Here is a 16,102-nt window from a genome sequence, read left to right as displayed (position 1 = left end):
ATCAAAAAGAGAAGATTTTTCAGATGTTTGTTCAGATATTATTAGATATAACATTTAAGGGAAAAGTAGTACAGATTCTAACAGTAGTACCAGATTATAGAGTATCAGATATATGAGTAAATAGAAATGTTCTATTATATGATACTCTACATTAGGATTATAGATAAAATATAAAATGTAGGACTATAGGAATAGTACAAGATGTAGTATCTTCTTCTTCTTTTTCCTAGTTAGGGGTCACCACAGTGGATCACCTGTCCGCTCATCATTGGCAGTGGAGTTTTTATGGTGTCAAGTTGCCAGCCCAGCACCCAACCTTCCACAGAAGGCACACACACAGACTCACACCTAAGGCTAATTTAGAGTGTCCAATCCACCTCCAGCATGTCTTTGGGATGTAAGAGGAAACACGAGCAAACCCACGCAACCACATGGAGGACATGCAGACTCCGCATAGAAGGCACCCAAGCTAAGGATCGAACTGGAGAGCCTCTTGCTACGAGGTGGCAATGCTAACTGCTGCACCACCATGGCCGCCCGAGTACAAGATGTGGTATACAAACAGAAATAGAAAGAGATCAGAATAAGTAAATATGTATATAGTTAAAGAATATAAATATGTCTACAAGAGTGAAAGATGAGGGGGCTGGGGCTTAGAAGAGTAGTTAAGGTGTTCACCTCATAAGCACAAGGTGCAAGATTTGATTCTCACATGAATAATTGGTTAGGCTTGGACTGGCCCACAAGTACAGCTAGCCTGGTACTTATCTATAAACCTATGATCATACGAACAACCTTACATGTAATAAATAAAATAGCAAAAAATATAAAATCATCTGACCCATAAATGAATAAATATGAAAATAACAACTAACTTCCTCCCTACAGTAGACAAGCGAAATAATGTGAGGTACAGGGAAAGATAATTGTAGAGATATTCAGTTTGGTCAACTTATAATAAAGATTCAGAACACCTGTTTAACTTTTCTTATTCATAATAACTCACTGACGAGCTTTTTTAAGATGATGAATACTAAAAACATGAGACACATTAATGTGAATCAGCAAAAGCTAAGCATTGTTAGTCTAATAAAGAGTTTGAGAGGTAATTTGTTCATCTTTTTCAACAAACTAAGAATACATTATTCCATGGTAGAATGTTTTAAGTATATAACATTAGGTCATTTTTTATTTGTTTCAAAGGTTTTGTCCATAGCTGAAGATCATAGGATTATAGGAAGTTACTAGGCTAATGGCCCCAGGGCCCTTACAAGCCTAGTCAAGTTCTACCCTTATTTCCATGATCAGCACCAATTTCCCCTGTCCAAGAGGGACACAAGCAGAACCCCCAGGGTGAATTTATGGTTACCCATCCAATTGTCCAAACTGCATTTGAAGAGGGCCAATGAGGTGCTCAGTTTGACATGAAGTGGGAGCCTTTTCCAAAGGTGTGGTAACCTCTGTGAGACAAATCTGTCCCTCGAGCAGGTTCTATTAATGTCACATACCAGGTTAATGTCTACAGTGAGTAACCCATGTACCATTTTATGCAGCATTTTCAGTAAAGCAGGGTCACAGATTGCCTTATATGTGAGGCATAGATCGCCTCTGAATAGTCTGTATGAAACAGATAAAGTGACAGTGATTCCAAATGATCCACAAAGGAAAGATGCTGAAGACTTTGAATTTTCTTTGTGAGGAACCTTTGTTGTCTCTCCAATTGCTGCAAGTGCTTGGAAGGGTACATACCAAAAGGGGTGTTGTACTCAAATATTGGCTTGATGGGGGAAGAGTACAGAGAGATTATAAATTCTTCTTTTCTGGATGCAGTGCCCTCATGTCTTTTCTTATGAGATGAGCAATGCACAATGCCCTTCTTGCCAATGTGGAGACATAGTGATCAAAGGTAAGGTTGCTGTCAACCTGTGTGCTCAGGTCTCTCACCACTTAGTGTGCACTTAGTGTTTTGTTATTGATGTGATATTTAGCAAGAACATCGCTCCTACCAAAAGAGATGATGATAATACATTTTTTTTGCATTAAGTTAAAGGGCATGTCTGGCTCCAGTCATTTGTTTGTGTAAGACCCCGCTGTAGGATGTTGACATCATTTGGAAATTCTATGACTGCTCCCAGTTTGCAGTCATCAGCAGACTTTGTCAGCCACAGACCTTTAGTTTTAGCTTGTACTTTTGAGAAAGATATCAAATAATAGAGGCTACAGGACTGATCCCTGTGGAACACCCCTGGTTACAGATCTGATGTTGGAGGTGGATTCCCCTATTTTGACTATATGGGTTCTATCAGTGAGCCAGATAATGACCCATCTAATGATATTAGGGTTGATTCCTAGCTGAGTGAGTTTTTCAATGATACCTGAGTGGGGCATAGTGTCAAAAGCCTTGGCTAAGCCTAGATAGGCTGTATGCACAGATTTCCCTTCATCCAGGACCTTGGTGACTGTCTTGGAGAAGTCCACAGGTTTAACAGGCATGATCTCCCTTTGACAAATCCAGACTGAGTAGGGTCAAATGTTTGGAGATTACCTATATCTTTGTTGATAAGATCCATGATGATTCACTTCATGGTCTTGCAGATAAGGCTAGTCAGGCTAATAGGTCTATAGTTCCCAGGGTCAGTGGAAGCACTACCTTTGCGCAAGGGGATAACAGTGGCCATTTTCCATTCAGTTGGGATGAAGCCAGTGCTTAGACTATGACTGAAAAGAGTACCCAGAGGTGTTGCTAATTCTTGTGTGAGCCCAAGTCTGGAATGTTATCACGTCCCATAGATGCTGTGTTTTTGGTCTTAGAGAGGGCATTTATGACTTGCTCTTTAGAGATACAAAGTAGAGCACAGGTGGTAGGGCTGTCATGGGGTACATGTGGCAGGGAGAGGGGAGTGAAGTTTTCACAGAACCTGTCGGCTAACAGGTTAGCTATTTCCACAGACTCAGTATAGGTGGTATCATTAACTACTAGTTTGGCACAAATCTGGGCCTTTCCTTTTAGGTTACAGATGTAACTAAAGAATGCCTTATGGTTGTCCTTAGTTGAGGAAGCTAATTTGGATTCATAATTTGCTCTGGAGGATTTCAGAAGAAGTCTTATTTGCTTGTTTAAGCTGAGGAGGGTGAGTTTCCAGTTTAGGGCTCACACCCTTACTCTTAGACAGCAATTTCTTCCTCTTATTTTAAAGCCTGTTAATGGCAGTTGTCCACTAGACAGGTTTGCCCTTCCTTGAGGAGCTTGTTTTGGTCCTATCAGGCATGGCTGAGTCATTGCAGTTATAAATGTGTTTGCATAAAGCATTGGTGTTGAACTCGGCATAATTGTCAGTTTCATCTGAGGCTGGAGATGTAGTAAAGCTATTTATACCACCCTGTAAGAGGTTATAGTCTGCTTTAGCGAAGTTTTTTAGTTTAGTTGCTGCTGGGGTGTTAGTTGTAATAGTTACCTCAAATGAGACTGATTTCTGGTTGGATCTCACTAGGAAAGATGTCACAGTATGGGATGCTACAGTGGTTCCCCATATTGGTAAGCACCAGATTGAGGATTTTGGCACCCCTTGTGGGGGTGTCAACCAGTTGGCCCAGAGTATTGGAGTTAACAATGTCGAGGAACCTTTAGGCAAGTGAGTTAGAGAACAACTAATTTACCCAGTCAATGGATGGGTAATTAAAGTCATCCAAAACCATGGTAATCGGATATATCTTGATAGACTCAAGTAGATCCAAATAGGCAGAGTTCATGTCCTGATTCATGGAGGGAGTACTGTAGCTGGCAATGACTTGAATATAGTATGCAAAAGTCAATGATGTCCAGTAAGCTGAAGTTGTACAAATATATAAATACTTTAATAAAATAAATAAAATCAAAGTTATTGGTGATACTCCGCAGTTTGTCTTTAGGAATAATAAAACTTTAAAACAATGCCTGTGTTATAAACAATCTATGCCTTCTAGGACACAATCTGAGCATCAAGGCACTTATGCCTGTAGGTCTTGTAAGACATGTAGATTTATTTGCTCGACTACCTCTATTATTCATCCTAGGACCTTTAAAGACATCAGTTTTCATTTTTATGCAGACTGCAACAGTGGTAATTTTGTTTATATGGCACAATGGATAGCATGTAAAATGTTCTACATAGGAAAGGCAAATTGTACCCTTAGGGAGCCCATACTAGAGCATGTTGGTGATATAAGGAATGGAAAATCTACTAATGCACAAGCTAAGAATGTGTTATATTTTGATGACACTCACAAATTTAAGTTTTTGGTCTTGCAGCAATTTAATACTAATATCAGAGAAGGTGATGCCAGTAATGAAACTGAATTTTTGGAGCTGAAATGGATCTTAGATTTTAGAGCAGATGTGTCTCCAGGACTAAACAGTGCTATCTCTTTAAAACTTGCTTTAAAAAGAAGAGGTCTGAATCACTGATTGCATCACATCACTAATATTTTCATTATGATTGGCCAAATGGTTGTTTTTAAATGGTTTGTTTGAATGTGTATTTTATGGTCTGAAGAAGCAAACACATTGCAAAAGCGCTTACCTGATTTTATTTGTTATTTTATTAAAGTATTTATATATATATATATATATATATATATATATATATATATATATATGTGTACAACTTCAGCCTACTGGACATCTTTGACTTTTGCATACTATATTACTTTTGGATTTGTCCTGGTCCTGGTATGCTTCCTTTTATAATGACTTGAATACGTGTCCTAGTAAGAGTTAATAATACTGTTTAGCAAAGATTTCATATAAAGTATACAACACGTTCTTTACATAAATGTGGTTTCATTATACCAGTGTTCTTTCTCTCTTATATAATGTCTGACTTAAATGCATATCTATTAATATTAATGGATTGAATAATCCAGTAAAGAGGGTGAGTCTGTTCAAATACTTCCAGTTGCATAAAGCTCATATTATTTTCTACAGGAAACACATTTACTTAATAAAGATATAAATAAAGTTTAATGAAAGTATTATTTGGTTTTAGCAGGTTCTGGCTTTCAAGCTAAATGAATAGGTGCCCTCATTTTATGGAAGAACTCCCCAGTAATGGCTAAAGAAGAAGATAACCTATGTTGATAAAAATGGTATGTTAAGCATTGTTATAAATGAGTGGAACATAAAACTATATGCATTAGTGAACTCTTATTGGATTTTAGGGTTTTGAGCTAAAGATGCAAAAAATTACCTGGGCACTATAGCCTATTGCCTGAAAGGTGAAGTCATAATGGCTCAAAGGTTCATAGATTAATACTAAGCTACTTGTCTTTGTGGGCCACTTCAAACATAGCCAATTTTGCTGATGATATTTTACTAACAATAGGAAGTATAGAAATATTCATTAGAATGTATAATTAGTTCTATGAGTCAGTTTGAAGAAATCTCAAACTAAAAAATAAAACAAGCATATTATTAATAAAAATAAAAATTCATACAAAAATATTCTAACTTCAATTTTAACAGCAATCAAATGAAATACCTTGATATAACCATTATGTCTAATAGAAAAGATATGATACAAACATTCAACAGTTTGTTGATAAAATGTTAAGTTTAGTCACAAATTAGAACAAATTCTTCTTTACCATGAAAGAAAGATTAATGCTTATCAAGGTGGTAATTCCCCATACAATATTGTTTGTCTTAGAATCTGTAGTACTATTTCCACTGAAAATTGATGAAGACAATAACTAATATTCTACTTGTTTTTTTTTTTTTTGGCACCCTAATAACCCAAGAGTTTCCTTTGATTGGCAAAGTAAAGGTTGGGATAATATTGGAATAGGATTTCCTGATATTCAATTGCATGCTACTTCAACAACTGTAAAAGTTATAGCATTGTGGATAAATTCATTTTATGATTCAAAATAGAAACAAATACATCAAGAAATATTATTAGCAAATAGTAAATATATCACAAACAGTCATAAAAATAGTCTCTAATAGTTTTATCTGGTTAATAAAATATTTCTGAGTAAATAGAATTACACCCTCCTCTCAAATTCCCTCTTCTAATAACATTGTTTCTTCTTTCCAAATGTTCACATATTCTAACCATTGTATTAAATTCTTAATATTTTCTATGTTTCCAATTGCACATACAAATGATTGCTTAGAAACTCGTAACTTCAACAAAATGCTAGTGTTGAAACAAGCTAACCTAATTTGTCATTAATTATAAAATGGTACTGATATATATACTGCTGCAAAATTAAGGTGTGAATACAATCAAGATTCTGAGAATTTATTAATTTTACAAATATTTAGAGACTTTGTGAACACAAAGATAGCTAAGATATTTAACTTAGATAAGAAATTGTTCCCCGAATTATTGGAATCTTTAAAAGGCATCTATAATAACGCAATGAAAAAATAAATCATATTTGTCACAACTTAGTTAGATTTCACATATTTAGACAACTCCTATTGAAACTATTCCTCAGAAATTAATAATGAAGACTTCTACAGATAAAACCACATCTTCATTATATTGTAAAATTTTCACTTCGAATTTCTTACACATAGCCTTTGTCACGCCTAACAAAATTACAGTTATGTAGAAATCAAGCAGAATAAAATGCTAGAGATGTGATTCTGAAATAATAGCTCATTGGACACGTGGTATATGAATGTGGAATAATTTCCGCTTTTTGTAAAGAAATGAATAAGTTCATTCAAGCTCTATTGTCAGATAGATGTTCTATTTCTAAATATTTATTTTTATTTAATGCTCCAATTCCTGAGATTATTCCAAAAACACAACTACCTCTTCTTTGGTTTATTCTTGGTATAGCCAGAAAAGAAACTGCTACAAACTGGAAAAGTAAAGTTACCCCCTGTGGTGTTAAATTTATTGGTATGGGACAATTGTTTGCAGTAGAGAATTGCATACTATAAAGATGAGAACTTCTAATATTACACATTCATATAAATCTTGACTTAAACTTAAAAAAAAACTTGTTTACAAGTATTAATTTTTGATATGTATAAAGTTGATGCACTGAACAGCTATGGGCTGTGGACTTATGTAAATAGTTATTTGTTTGTTTTATAATTGCTTTGCTTATCTATTGTTTAAAAAAAAATATATATATATATATATATATATATATATATATATATATATATATAAAGAGAGAGAGGTAGATATTTGATAAGACTATCAATTTGGAGATCCATTGATACAGTAAATTGTCTCAGCAAATCTGTATTATTTATCATAGTCATAATTTCAAAAAAGTGCCACAGAGTATTTTAAAGGACTTATGGATCACCCATCTATCCTATTTTTTTATGTAACAAGAGTAAATTTAAAGTGTTTAAACTAGGTGTGCATAATTATTCTCTGCTAGATTAGATCCACCCCAGGATTCAATAAACTATGTGTAGGCTTCACACAGAGCCTACACCAAGGGTAACTGCTACTGCAATGGTGCTCATTGCACAGCATCACGCAATACATATTAATGAGGCATGGTATGTCTAAGCAAGGTTTTGCAGTTGTGTTGCTGGCCATAAAACCTTACAAGCAAATGCATATAGCAATTTTATGTAAGTCAAAGTACCAACTGTCTGCAGATTTGCAAGAAATGCCACAATGACTACCAAGTCAACACAGATAGCACTAATTCCACACAACATTGATCCACAAAGGCCAATATAATGCAAGGATATATAAGCAGAAATAGGAACATAAAATGTTGCATAGACATGTTACAATGGAACAGAAACATACCTGTCATCCCCTTTATGCAAGACCAAAAGTATACATAATGGGAGGACAATGGCCCATAAAATATGCACAGATATATAATATTGCACTTCCCCACCTAGAAAGTTGATATAATAAATAGGTTGTACATTGGCATGAACTGTCTGAATAGCATGTACATACACCTGGATTTGAACCCAGTACCATCTGGTCCCAAAAAGAAGTGGATCAAAACATTAATAGGTGGTGCCAAAGAGTAAGTTAAGTAGCACATGTATTTTATACAATGAATAGTAACTGTCACTGTTTAGCAAGTATTTCCCTTTGTACTCCATCATGCTTGCTCCACATATCAGCACTATCTTATCTTCCCATTTTACGTTTTATAAAACATTATTGCACGATTGTGCACAACTCTAAGCATTGGTGAATGACACCTGTATTTAAATGTATGTCAATGTATCATAGACACTTGTAAAAGTGCTACATATACCTGTATTAGAACCAAGTGCCATCTGGCCCAAACAACAAGGAATACATCAATGCATTAATAATGCTGCCACAGAGTCAGTTTTGCAGTGCATGTATTTCATACAATCAATCCTAACTGTCACAGTTTAGTAGGAAATTCCTATCATTCTTCTCCCTGCTTGATCGCATGTCACCACTGTTCTATGTTCCCCATGTATATTCTTTAAAGCATTATTACATGATGGAGCTTATCACACATCAACACTGATAGAAAATAAGTCAAATGTATTAGATACAGCTGTATTTGGACCCAGTACCATCTGGCCCCAAAAAGGAATGTATCACTACATTAAGTGCATTAATACCTGCTCACACAGTCAGTTAAGTAGCAGGTGAATGCAACAGCAGTCAAGTCTGCCAGTTGCTATTTAGTCTCTAAAGTCCTCCTGCTACTCAACTGAGTCTGTGGCACCACCTATTAAATGTGTTGATCTATTTCTTTTTGGGGCCAGATGGTGCTGGGTTGCAATACAAGTGTATGTAACACTTTCAAATACTTTACATTTTTTCACTGGGTTGCAATACAAGTGTGTGTAATATTTTCAAATACTTTTGCATTTGTTCCACTTAATATCATGCAAATGTGGTGCTTGAAGGTACCCAATGCACTGTGCATGGTAAGCATTATGCAACACTTTCAAACAGTGTGTGCATTCCCAGTAAACGCGATAACTGCAGTTGGTGGGAATACATCATTCTACATTGATCTTGATCTATGGTAGGCATAGCAAACATGCATGTTGAGGGATTGAGATAGTGTGCTTAAAGCTGGTGTGTCCAGCAGCCCAAAGTATTTGTTGGACTCCTAGTGAATGAACATGGGTGCAGGCTATTGGAGATGGACTATTCCAGCTCAGAGTACAAGTCAGAGGCATAGAATAGTCTCACCCAGGCTGTGAACAGTACTACCAGTATCCTCCACACTGGTGAGCAATGTAGACACCACTACAATGACCTCCAGAGGAGGAAGAAAGATGCAGTCAAACATTGAGATAGAGGAATATAGAACTGGGAGCACCCCACAGATGTGTAAGTATCAATTACAGAGATTGCTAATAAGAGTTAAAAGATGAAAATAGTCAGAACTGGTATTCATAATAGTTTTTTGTTCTGTTTTATTTTTTCACAGCTGCCACAGAGAGGGCAGTGAATGTGTAAACCCATGGGGCTAGATTGGGCTGGAAGAAAGAAGTAAAGGAACATGGGCGCAGGCTATTGCAAAGAGACTATTCCAGCTCAGAGTACAGGTCAGAGGCATAGGATAGTCTTACCCAGGCTATGAACAGTACTACCAGTATGCCCCACACTGGTGAGCAATGTAGACTCCACTACAATGTCCTCCAGAGAAGGAAGAGGAGTAATGTCAAACATTGGATCTTAACTGTAAAAGAAAACTATGCCTGCATTAGTCTGTAGGCCAAAACAACAGAACAGTATCAGAGAGTAGTCAGAAGCTCTGGGTTTAAAAACCACACTTCCCAACTATACAATACTGTTAAGTTTTCATCAATATTGCAATGTAACTTCAGAAGTCTATGCCAGTGCCACTAATGGCCTGCTGTAAACTGTAATCAGTATAATTGGAACATGCATGTGCAATATATGCTCACATAAAAGGATTGCTTGCTGCAATCTGTAGTATAGTGTGCACCATTATGAGGTGGGTAGTCTTAAAAATAAAAAAAGCTATTTGTTTGGAGTTGGTAGTCTTAAAAGTAAAGGTAACATAATAGAGTCAAATAATTGTATCAATGCATTGTATGTTTACTAATGTCATCCCATTTTTCCTCTCACCTCAACCCTTATCTTCTCTTTTTTACAACACAGCAGGGTAGGCCTGTCCCAAAAGATTGTCCTGCCCCACTCCACCGGCTATGACACCAAGGCCCAGCACATCTGGGATGCAACCTGGCAGCACCTGCACTGCTGTCCCTGTACTACCTGGCCCCTTAGGTAGTTCCACCCGGCAAGATAGGCCAGTGGTTCCCTCCAGAAGCCATGGCAGATGTGATGATTTTATCACCTGTAATGAACTGTCAGGGTTGGTGCATAGGATTGTGTGCCACACAGTTGGTGCACACCTACTCTATGCCTGCTCTCCATGATTGTACAAAATTTAAAGAGGAGATGCAGACTTCATGTACTTCATCTATCGGTGTAGAGAGGTGACAGTGATAACAGTCCAGTGACGGAAAACTTGATTCTCATTGTCACCCAGCTTGATGACCATGGGTGTTCACCAACCTCGTGTGTCCTTCACCATCCATGTGCCTTGTATGTCTTGTCTGCTATTGCTTCCTCACCTACCCAATCTACCCGAACCAGCTATAACTATATACCTATGTCCCTGCCCCAACATTCCTCTCTGTCAAAAAAAAAAGGAAAGAAAATGGGCACCTGTCCCACAAAAATATATTCGTCCCATACATAGATTTCTGTTTTACTCATGTGTCTTCTTGACACAATTTATTTGCTCCAGATGGCTATACAACATGATTGTGTAGTGGTCACCCAGCTGCCCAGAGGTGACAGTGCATATTCAGCTAATATTCTGTACATATGATCAGTTTTTACTGTTGAAGAAATGGATAGCTGACAAAAGAAAAGGTTATGCTAGTCCACATAGCAGGAATACACTGACAGAAATATAGTACACAGTATATTTTCTATATTTGGCTGTCTGCTTCTGCGGTGGTCTGGATTCTCCATTTCCAGTGTTTGTGCTACATAGTGCATTGTGCAAACAGTGGCAAAAAAAAAAAGAAATTTAAGTGAAGAAAACTAAGGAAAGGAAAAAAGAAAATGCTGTGCTGTCATACAAACCTAAGATCTAAATATCATGGTGTGATCTGAGATGTGCACCATACATTTGGACTGGAAAATCCTGTAAGAGGCATTTTAGAAAGTAATTATACACATTGCAGCTTCTTACTTCACAACATTCACAGGAGCATTGACTATAAAAATGTAACATTTTGATGCTATTAACTGTCAAACTTTCCAAGGTCAATATAAGTTAAACATACAATGACAAGTTAAATGCCACAAATTCAGATATACTAAGCAGTAGGTTAGCCATGCAGTCTGAGCATCAGACACATATTTTGTATCCCTGAATCAGAAAGGTAGAACACAGGAATATGGCACAGTTATCATCACTTCCACAGGGTGTTGTGTGGGAGGCAGGAAGCCTAGGCTGTCAAAAAAGGTCAGTGAATGTGTGTGATTAAAAAGGAGATGCAGGCATTTGACAAAACAAAAATGAGGAATGAGGCAAAATGAGTTTGGGTCGGTCTGTAGGGGTCCTCCAGGTGAAATTGGTGAGTGAATGTGTACATGAACACAGCCAAGCTGAGCACTATCTCCATGTCTTAGTGTTTTGGACAGGTGTTGGCCATGCATGGTAAAGGTGGCAGTTCATTGTTGTCATCCTCAACAATGAGAACTGGCTCTGTCAGGAGTTACACAGGCACGTTGACATCCAGGACTACACTCAGATGCAGTGCTGCTACATAAATGTGACTGCTGTCTGTTGGATGAGCTCCCTTCATGGGAATGCTCAGCACCACAAGTGCATAGTCTGCCATGTCTGTGTGTGGACAGCACACTCACTGATGGAGCAGTGCAAGTACTGCCACTATGAGACCATGATCAGGCACTGCCACATTGGCTGAAAGCAAATGATGTAGCTGACCTCCCCCACAAAGATAACATTCACCCTCCAAGTAGAAGTTCCATCACAGACACTGCTCATTCCATGACAGACACCCCTCATTCCAATGTGTCATTCATCTGATCCAGTGAATAAGCAACATGGTCGAGGCAGTCACATACGTCTGACTATGCCACATCCACAACACTGAGCATTTGTGTGTGCCACATATGGGAATATGCCTGTGCCTCCATGATGGCCCTAAACATACGTTGAGTGGCACAGGAAGTGACACCTGCACCAGCTAGAAAAGGGAGAGCAGGCCCCCTCTGAGCACCCCTATCAATCTTCCTGCATGGCACCTTACCCACACTTTGGCTATGGCCAGACTCAACAAGCACTGAAGCCACAGTAGTCACACTTCCCTGATCAATGTCCTCACCCTCCACATGTCCAATATCTGTGGGTTCAGTGGACTGGGTAGGCATAGGCCTACTGGCTGTGTCCAGTGCAAATGCAGGGCATGGCTGTATGTCAACCTCTGTGTCAGATTCAACCTCTGTGCCTCCCGACTGTGCCTGAGGTTGGCCACCATCATCATCAGTGCCTGCTGATACAGTGACATCAAGTGGCACAGGGCCTACAGTTCCACTGTCAGAATCACCTGTGATAAAAATCAAGAAACACAGAATACATTAATACAGCACTACCATAGTACTGTTACAGACAGTCCAACAATGCACACTACAATATTTGTTTAATTTGATCAGCAGTACTGGCAAAAAATATTTGGCTTACCAACTGCTGAAGGCAAGCTTTCCTTGAGGCCTGATAGTCCTGAAATAACTTAAGCAACAGGTAAAGGCAACAACATCACAATAAACAGTAACACAGGGGGCAATACATTTGCCCCTTTATAGCTGCCATAACCAATCATTTCAACAAGAATGTGGCTGACAATTCCAAGATAAGCTTATAACTGTAGAAATCTTTAATCCCTTAAACCACATAAATACATGTGGCACAGAAATAACTTATTCATTTAAATTATTTAATTATACAACAGTATTCAGTACTCTACATAACAAGGCCTACCTGGAAGCTCCCCCTGGAATGTGGTTGGAATGTCCAAAATACTAGCTTCACATCCAGCACATGATGGACTACTGTCTCCTGGAAGCTTTCTGTATCCCTTATTTTGGCTATGAACTTTTCATTGGGGTCAGTGGTGGTTCCCTAGCAGAGCACCCTCATAACCAATAGATCACGGCCTACTGTAGCTGCTTGCCTTCTTGCAGAGGTTTTCATGTCAGTGGCCCTGTGACACACTTGTTCATATGTTCTTCTGTGTCCATCCATGGCATTGATATTAGCAACAATTTGCTGACATATTAGCAGCCTACAGCCTATATCTCACCTTCCCATTTGAAGGAGAAATGCACCATGATGCCGAAAACTATTGATGAGTGTTTGATTTTTACCATCCTTAAAGGGTCTTTGATGTGAATTCAACCATCTCACTGGCATTATTGTAGGTGCCCTAAAAGAAAACAGGCATATAATACACATAAGTATTCTATAACTACAAAATAAGTGTTTACAGATACAAAATTAAAGGTAGCCAGTCAGTATTACCCACGGGAGAAAATAAAATAGTCTATAGATTTGAAATACTAACAACAGGCAGGATGCTAAACAAGGAGAGTAACAAGAGCAACATATCCTTGTTAGTGCCAAAAGAGTAACTCACCTTAGCCCCCCCCCCACAAAAGAACATCCAAATTACTCTTTTGGCAAACAAATCATCTTTGAAATGCTAAAAGTGTTGTGAAAGGACCTGTCCCTGAAACATTTCTACATATTTCTCACACAGCATTCCTCTCCATGCATTTTCATGTTTTGCCAGATATGCCTACCCCTGAAATGGGTTGACAAACATGGCCATACCATCAAAGCACTTCTAAGTAATGCATACAGATAAAAGTGTAAAAGCATGACCTTCACAGTATTACTAAATACATTCCTGTATATTCAGTACTAAATGGAACCATACCTTCTGAGATTCAGTAACCCACTGTACAGATATCTTGCAGAAAATGCTTTTCCTCACTGTTCCAAACATATAGAACTCTCTTCAATATCAATATTCGTAGCTACAGGGTTGCCTTTTTATATGGTATAGACTATTAATGTACTGCAGCTGTGAGTGATTAATGTTTAGGAGGAGAAAATCACAACAGCACTGCAGGCTGCCTAATTCCACTGAGTGTGTCAACTTATATCTAGAAAGTGTGTCTGGAGAGACTACAGGCCTTTCTCATCAACATAACACAGAGACTTCAAACCATGCCATTATGTATGTGGATAGAGTAAAAGCCATGTCACTGTAATCTGTCTGGTATAGGATGAAGTAATGTCTGCCTGGCCTCCAGCCGACTGCCTGACCATGCCCTGGTGGAATTACTGCATATCCAAAACTATCATATAGCTGATCACATCAGCAGAGTCTGGTGAGGCCAGAATAAGTGTCCCCCATGCTGGTGTAAAATGTTCTTGGTAATGTCAAGCAACAGCTCACAGACACATGCACACACACACACACACACACACACACACACACACACACACACACACACACACACACACACACACACACACACACACACACACACAGTTAACTGCAGCAAGAATAGAATATCTACCTATCTAAGTACACAGACTATGGAACACGGTACTTTACACAAGTGCCACAGCTCAACTCTGACTTGGATTTTGTCAGACAAGACTTTATAGCTGATGACATCAGCAGTGTCTGTTAAAGATGGAGAACTATCTCACGTGCTGGTGTAAAATGTTCTTGGCAATGTCAAGCAACAGCTCCCAGACACACACAAAGTTGACTGTATTAAGAATAGAAACCATACCTATCTAAGGACACAGACTACAGGATCCACTACTTAATGCAAGCACCATGGCACAAGTCTGATTTATACAGGAGTGCAGGTGAACTTATAGTCAATGACATCAGCAGGCCTTGTGGGAGAAAACAGGTTGTGAGGGCTGCATGAAATGTATGTGTAGGCTTGTGGAAGTATCAAAATACTGGCAATCCATGCCATTGGAGAAATAACTGTAGAAAACCATGTCTACTCTGATGACTAGGCACATATAGTTGACTGCAGAGAGAACAGAGCCCCTACCTAAGTGCACAGACTACAGAACATAGTACTTAATGCAAGCACCAGGACACAAGTCTGATTTATACAAGAGTGAAGTTACACTTATAGTAGATGACATCAGCAGGCCATGTGGGGAACAACGAGTTGGGAGGCCTGCATAGGCACAGCTTCATAACGTCATATGAGGCTAGTAACCTAATAGCACTAGGCTGTTTAGAAGCCTAGCTGTGTAACAATACAAATACCTTTACTGAGCATAGATGGATGGTTCAGTTTAACAGAAAGAGGTTGTGACCACCACCAACTGGCCCTGCCCATCAGGGAGCATACCACATTATATATTACACTTTGTAATGTGGTTGATATATGTGTTGAAAACATACTGAGACCCCAGGGTTGTATTGCATGGTGGGGGGCCAACACATGGATGTATTGTAAATATATAGGTTCATGGGTTCTTAGGTTCATACTAGGCTATCTGCCCTGGGGCAATTATAAGCCTAGCCCAATCCTGTTTGGCTTACACCACCCCTTGATTTGAGTATACTGTACCCTTTTTAAGGTTTAGTTTGCTGTGCCTCTGTCTAATAGTGACACGGAAGTAATCCCCGGGACAAACCTATGATCCCCCATCCACTCATCAAGATTCTTCTTGAAGAGATTCAGTGAGGTGCTCTGCCTAACATGAATTGGAATTCTATTCCAGAGCAAAGGGAGCCTCTGGGTTATGAATCTATCCCTCCAGCAAGTTCTATTTATTTCAGTGCTGAGGTTAAAGTCCCTCGAGCGTGTGGCTCTAAGGGATTTAGATTTACTGAGGTGGAGCATGTCCATTAATTCTGGATTGGACATAGCTTTATATGTCAGGCATAGATCGCCTCGAAGTAGGCGGTATGCAAAAGAGTAGAGCTGGAGTTTTTTTAACCGAGCAGCATATGGCATCTGTTTGAGTCCCTTACTCCTCTTGGTGAGATACTTTTGGGGTCTTTCTA

This window comes from Protopterus annectens, chromosome 1.part0 (genome assembly GCF_019279795.1).
Source record: "Protopterus annectens isolate FY-2018-M chromosome 1.part0, PAN1.0, whole genome shotgun sequence".
Lineage (NCBI taxonomy): Eukaryota > Metazoa > Chordata > Ceratodontiformes > Protopteridae > Protopterus > Protopterus annectens.
Note: the sequence above shows the minus strand (reverse complement) of the source record.